This window comes from Mus musculus, chromosome 17 (assembly GCF_000001635.26).
Source record: "Mus musculus strain C57BL/6J chromosome 17, GRCm38.p6 C57BL/6J".
Taxonomy (NCBI): domain Eukaryota; kingdom Metazoa; phylum Chordata; class Mammalia; order Rodentia; family Muridae; genus Mus; species Mus musculus.
Genome location: NC_000083.6, coordinates 19,459,949 through 19,465,837, shown reverse-complemented (window position 1 = coordinate 19,465,837; position 5,889 = coordinate 19,459,949).

Here is a 5,889-nt window from a genome sequence, read left to right as displayed (position 1 = left end):
AGGTCAGAGATGGTGATTCCCCCAGAAGTTATTTGTTACTAACAGTTTTTGATATCCTGTTTTATTTTTTGGTGGTAGTGTTTTTGTTGTTGTTTTTGTTTTCGTTTTTGTTTTTATGTATTCCACATGAAGTTGAGTATTCCTCTTCCTATTTTGTGAAGAATTGAATTGAAATTTCCATAGGGATTGTGCTTAATCTGTAGATTGCTTTTGGTAATATAGCCAAAACACTTTTACTACGTTAATTCTGCTGACTCATGAGCATGGGAGGTCTTTGCATCTTCGGATGTCTCTTTTGATTTTTTTTCTTTGAAGACTTGAAGTTCTTGTCATACAGATCATTTACTTGCTTGGTTAGAGTCATTCCAAGGTATTTTATATTACATGGATATTGTCCCAAATGCTCAGAATACCCATGTTACAATCCACAAACTGTATGAAGCTTAAGAAGAAGGAAGAACAAAATATGGATGCTTCAATTCTATACAGAAAGGGGAACAAAATAATCACAGGAGAAAGAGAAAGGGAGGAGGTAGGGAGGTAAAGAGGATCAAGAAGGAAGAAAATGAGGTGAGAGTTAGTTATTGGAAGAGACTGGAGAAAAGCCCAAAGGGTTTGGAAATTGAATATTAATTAGAGCAATAGAGGATGGAGATCTGGGGGTAACCACAAGAAAGACCAAGACACCACAGAAAAAAACTTCTAGGACAAAACAGAGATGACTTTAGGTGAAATACACTGCAAAGGGGAAATAGAACCTGTAAAGACCACCTCCAGTAGATAAAATGGCTTCCAGGTGAGGGATGGGGCCATGCACATATCTTATATATTTTTAAAAATTTTTTTTGGTTATTTTACTTATTTACATTTTGAATGTTGTTCCATTTCCTGGCATCATCTCTGAAAATCCTCTATACCACCCTCCTTCTCCATTCTTCTACAAGGGTGTTCCCCCCCACACACCTACCCACTCTTGTCTCACCACCCTAGCATGTCCCTATGCTGGGGCATCAAGCCTTCACAGAACCAAGGACCTCCTCTCTCACTGATTCCAGGTAAGGCCATCCTCTGTTACATAAGCAGGAGGAGCCATGGGTGCCTACATGAGAGTTATTTGGTTCATGGTTTAGTTCCTCTTTGCTCAGGGCAGTCAGGTTGGTTAATATTGTTTTTCTTCCAAAAACAAAATTATAAATGTTTTTCTTTGAACCTCATGGTACTGTCTCCAATATTGAACATGTACTTGGTCACAAAACGAGCCTCAACGCAGAGATATAAGAATATTGAAATAATCCCATGCATCCTATTAGATCAACATGCTAAAATTTTTAACACAGACATATTCCTGTCCAATGGAATGACAGGGACAAAAATGAAATAGAGAATTCAGAAAAGGTCATCCAGAGACTGCATCACCAAGAGATCCAGCCCTCCTGCAGACACCAAACCAAGACATTACTGCTAATGCCATGAAGTACTTGTTGACAAGACCCTAGTATGGTTCTTCCCCAAGAGATTCTACCAGTACTTGAACGATACATATGCATACATTGACAGCCAATCTCCAGACTGAGCCTGCATACCCCAATGGAAGTGCTAGGGAAAGGACTGAAGAAGCAGAAGGGATTGCAACACCACTGGAAGAAGAATTGTAAGTAATTGGATCTCCCAGAGCTCACAGAAACTAATCCACCAACCAAAGAGTATACATGGAGGGATCCATGGCTCCAGATACATATGTAGCATAGGATGGCCTTAACTGATATCAAAGGTAAAGGATGCCCTTGGTCCTGGGAGGTTTGTTGTCCCAGAATAGTGGGATGCTCAAGCAGTGAGACAGGAGTAGTTGAATAAGTACCTTCATAGAGGCGAAGAGAAGTGGAGAAGGGAAGATGAATGGGGATAGTGGTGGAGTGATAACTGGGAAACGACATATCATGTGAAATATAAGTGAATAAAGTTATTAATAAAAAAGTGTTGCATTGATCTTGGTGTCTGATCACAGCAGTAAAGCCCAAACTAAAGCAGATGTTGTTAGCAGGGACTGGAGTATTGCTGTAATAAGCTAGACCATGTTTTTGTTTTTGTTTTTCCTGGAAGAATATGGATTTTGTGACTTTGGATTTGGAAAGCAATGGATGCCTTAAGTGAGGCTTAATGGGTTATCCAAGTAAGAATATCAAAATTTATTTGCTGAGAATTATTTGAATGGTATAGGTCAGACCCGAGAGGATTCAGTGTAGCAGAATTTCAGTATGTGACCCAGTGACTGTTTTTGTTTGGTTGAAGATTTTGGCTGTTTTCTGTCTGTTTCTAAGGAGACTACCCAGACTAAGGTGCAGAGATTTGTAGTAATTGCATTGACAAGATAAATTTTAAAAAACTCCAACAGAATCTATGTTTTCTCCTCAAGTCTCATGATGAGCATTTTAAACAAGCATAGAAAGCTTAGAAAGGAAAATACAAGATATATTTTTCAAATATTAAAAGGGGAACAAGACACAGGAAACCTGCCAGACCAGTGGCTGTGGTTCATTCAGGTAAGCGCCAGTCCCCGGCCACCTTGGGCAATAAGTAGGCAGATGGTCCCAATTTCCCCAAAGGACTCTTCACACTGCAGGCACCCTAGTACACACAGGATCTTGGGATCACTGGTGAGTGGAACACAACATCTATTCCAAAACCACTGGGAGAGACCTGTGTCAGAAGGAACAGCGACACAGGAAACCCACACAACCAGCAGCCTGGGTTCCTTCAGGTTGGTGTCAGCCCAGGGCCACCTTGGGCGTGAACTCAGTGAACAGTCCCACAGTACCCAGAGGACTCTCCACACTGCAGGTGTCCTAGCACACCTAGGAACTTAGGATCACTAAGGTGAGTCGGCCTCCAGCAAGGGCTTTGACACCTGAACTCAGGTGAGAGAACCATCTTGTATCCTAGTCGACACAGGAGACCTCAAGGGCCACAGAAACAGAGCATCTTGGACAGGGTCCCTCTGGGCCTTCATCTTCAGCCCTGAGGCAGATCTGAGCATCAGACCTCTGTGTACCTTCCCTGTGAGAGGAGAGGAGCTTCCCTGCAGAGAGTGCTCTGACCACTGGAACTCAGGAGATGAATTGGAATCCCAGGAGTGCAGACAGAGGCTAACAGAATCACAGGAGGAACAAGCTCCAGCGAGAACTTCTAACATCAAAGATTACCAGATGGTGAAAGGCAAACATAAGACTCTTCCTAACAGAAATCAAGACCACTCAGCATCATCAGAACCCACTACTCCCACCAAAACAATTCCTGGGTACCCCACCACACCTGAAAAGCAAGATTCAGATTTAAAATCATATCTCATTATGCTGGTAGAGGATTTTAAGAAGGGCATTAATAACTCGGTTAAAGAAATAGAGGAGAACACTGCTAAACATGTAGAAGTCCTTAAAGAGGAAACATAAAAATCCCTTAAAGAAATGGAATCTCAGGGTTGTTTTGATTTGCATTTCCCTGATGTTTAAGAATGCTGAACATTTTTTTTCAGGTGCTTTTCATCAATTTAGTATTGATCAGGTGAGAATTCTTAAGATACAATTTGCAAAACTCAGGAAGAAAAAAGACCAAAATGTTGACACTTTGACCCTTCTTAGAATTGGGAACAAAACACCCATGGAAGGAGTTACAGAGACAAAGTTTGAAGCTGAGACAAAAGGATGGACCATCTAGAGACTGCAACACCTGGGGATACATCCCATAATCAGCCTCCAAACTCTGACACCATTGCATACACCAGCAAGATTTTGCTGAAGGAACCCTGATATAGCTGTCTCTTATGAGGCTATGCCGGGGCCTAGCAAACACAGAAGTAGATGCTCACAGTCAGCTATTGGATGGAACACAGGGCCCCCAATGGAGGAGCTAGAGAAAGTACCCAAGGAGCTAAAGGGGTCTGCCACCCTATAGGTGAAACAACAATATGAACTAAGCAGTATCCCCAGAGCTCATGTCTCTAGCTGCATATGTAGCAGAAGATGGCCTAGTTGGCCATCATTGGGAAGAGAAGCACCTTGTTCTTGCAAACTTTATATGCCTCAGTACAGAAGAATGCCAGGGAAAAGAAGTGGGAGTGTGTGGGTAGAGGAGTGGGAGGAGTATGGGGGATTTTAGGATATCATTTGAGATGTAAATGAAGAAAACACCTAATTAAAAATAAAAGAAAACTGAAAACAAAACAAAACAGAACAAAACAAAATAAAACAAAATAATCCCTTAAAGAATTACAACCTAACAGGTGATAGACCTGAACAAAACCATTCAAGATCTAAAAAAGGAAGTAGAAACAATAAAGAAATTCCAAAGGGAGACAACTCTAGAGATAAAATATACTATAAAAGAAATCAGGAGTCATAGATGCAAGCCATCACCAACAGAATACAAGAGATAGAAGAGAGAATATCTTGAGTTGATAAGCCTTGATAGTGGTGAGGGGATAGCAGGATTTTGGAGTTCAAAGCAGAAAAGGGCTAACATTTGAAATGTAAATAAAGAAACTATCTTATAAAAGCTAAATTCATAAAAACAAAACAAAAAGAAACCCATAAAAAACCAAAAAACAAAAACCAAATAATGGATATTGACCAAGGTAGAGGTAAGAAGTATTATATTACTGAGAGGTATGGGGCTCTGTAACTGGAACAAATATATCCTATGTGCTAGATGGGCATTTTCTTTGATATATGCTATATATTATGTACTTCAGTCTTTTTGCCCAACATTTTGCTGTTTTAAATATTGTAGAAATTTCGAGATCTTTGAATATTGAGAGGATAGCAACCATTAGTCACAAAGCTTTGATAGTGTTTCATATTTTGCTTATAGATAACTTATATGCTCCCGTGTTCTCTATGATGTGATGAGTTGATAATATTCTCTTTAGCCTGATCCTTCTTTACTATGTCTCTGCCTTGATAGACTCAATTCTATCTAAAACAATTAAACAAAACAGCTCTATCCCCTTAAGTGGTTCATATCACTTCAATTCTCATGACTAATAGAAACATAAGGAACAAAAATATAGAATATTTATTTAGCTACTAGACAACTCATATAACTGTTAACTAGAATAAAAATGGAGGGACCTATGGTTCCAGCACAATATGTAGCAGAAGATATCGTTGTCAGACATCAATGGAAGAAAAGGCTCCTGGTCCTGGGAAGGTTCAATGCCCCAGTGAAGGGGAATGCCAGGGCTGTGAGAAGGTTGTGGGTGGGCATGCAGGTGAGCACACTGATAGAGGGAGAGGGAGGATTGGGTAGGAGTTTCTGGAGGGTAAACCTGGTAGGGAGATAACATTTGAAATTTAAATAAATAAAATATTCAGTAAAAATGAAAGAAAAGATAGGAATGTCTTTTTGATATAATTAAGCAATAATATCAAAATTATAATTAAATAATTCTGTATTATTCAAGTCCAAAGCTAAAAGTGTATGCATTACTGTTAAGTATCTTAAGATGTAAAAATCTGAATATTGACCATAGTACATATGTATCCATTGTTATTGTTTTCTACTAAGTTTGAGCCTTAAGTTTAATAATATTTTGTTGGAAAAATTCGTTCATATGTCCTCAGGATCTGTGATATATACATAAATATGGAGAGGTGAAAAGACATAGGAAGAAGTAGATGATGGATGAATGATAAACAGACAAACAGACAGAGTCAGATGAGAGACAGATAAATAGAGAGGAGAATAGAGATGAAAGATGATCTATTAGACACTTAAAGAGAGAAACAGATAGTGAAGGGGAAATAAAGATAGATGATAGGTAAGGAGCTAATAAATTACATATATAAAAATAGATACATACAAATACAATACATACATATATTCATACATACACAC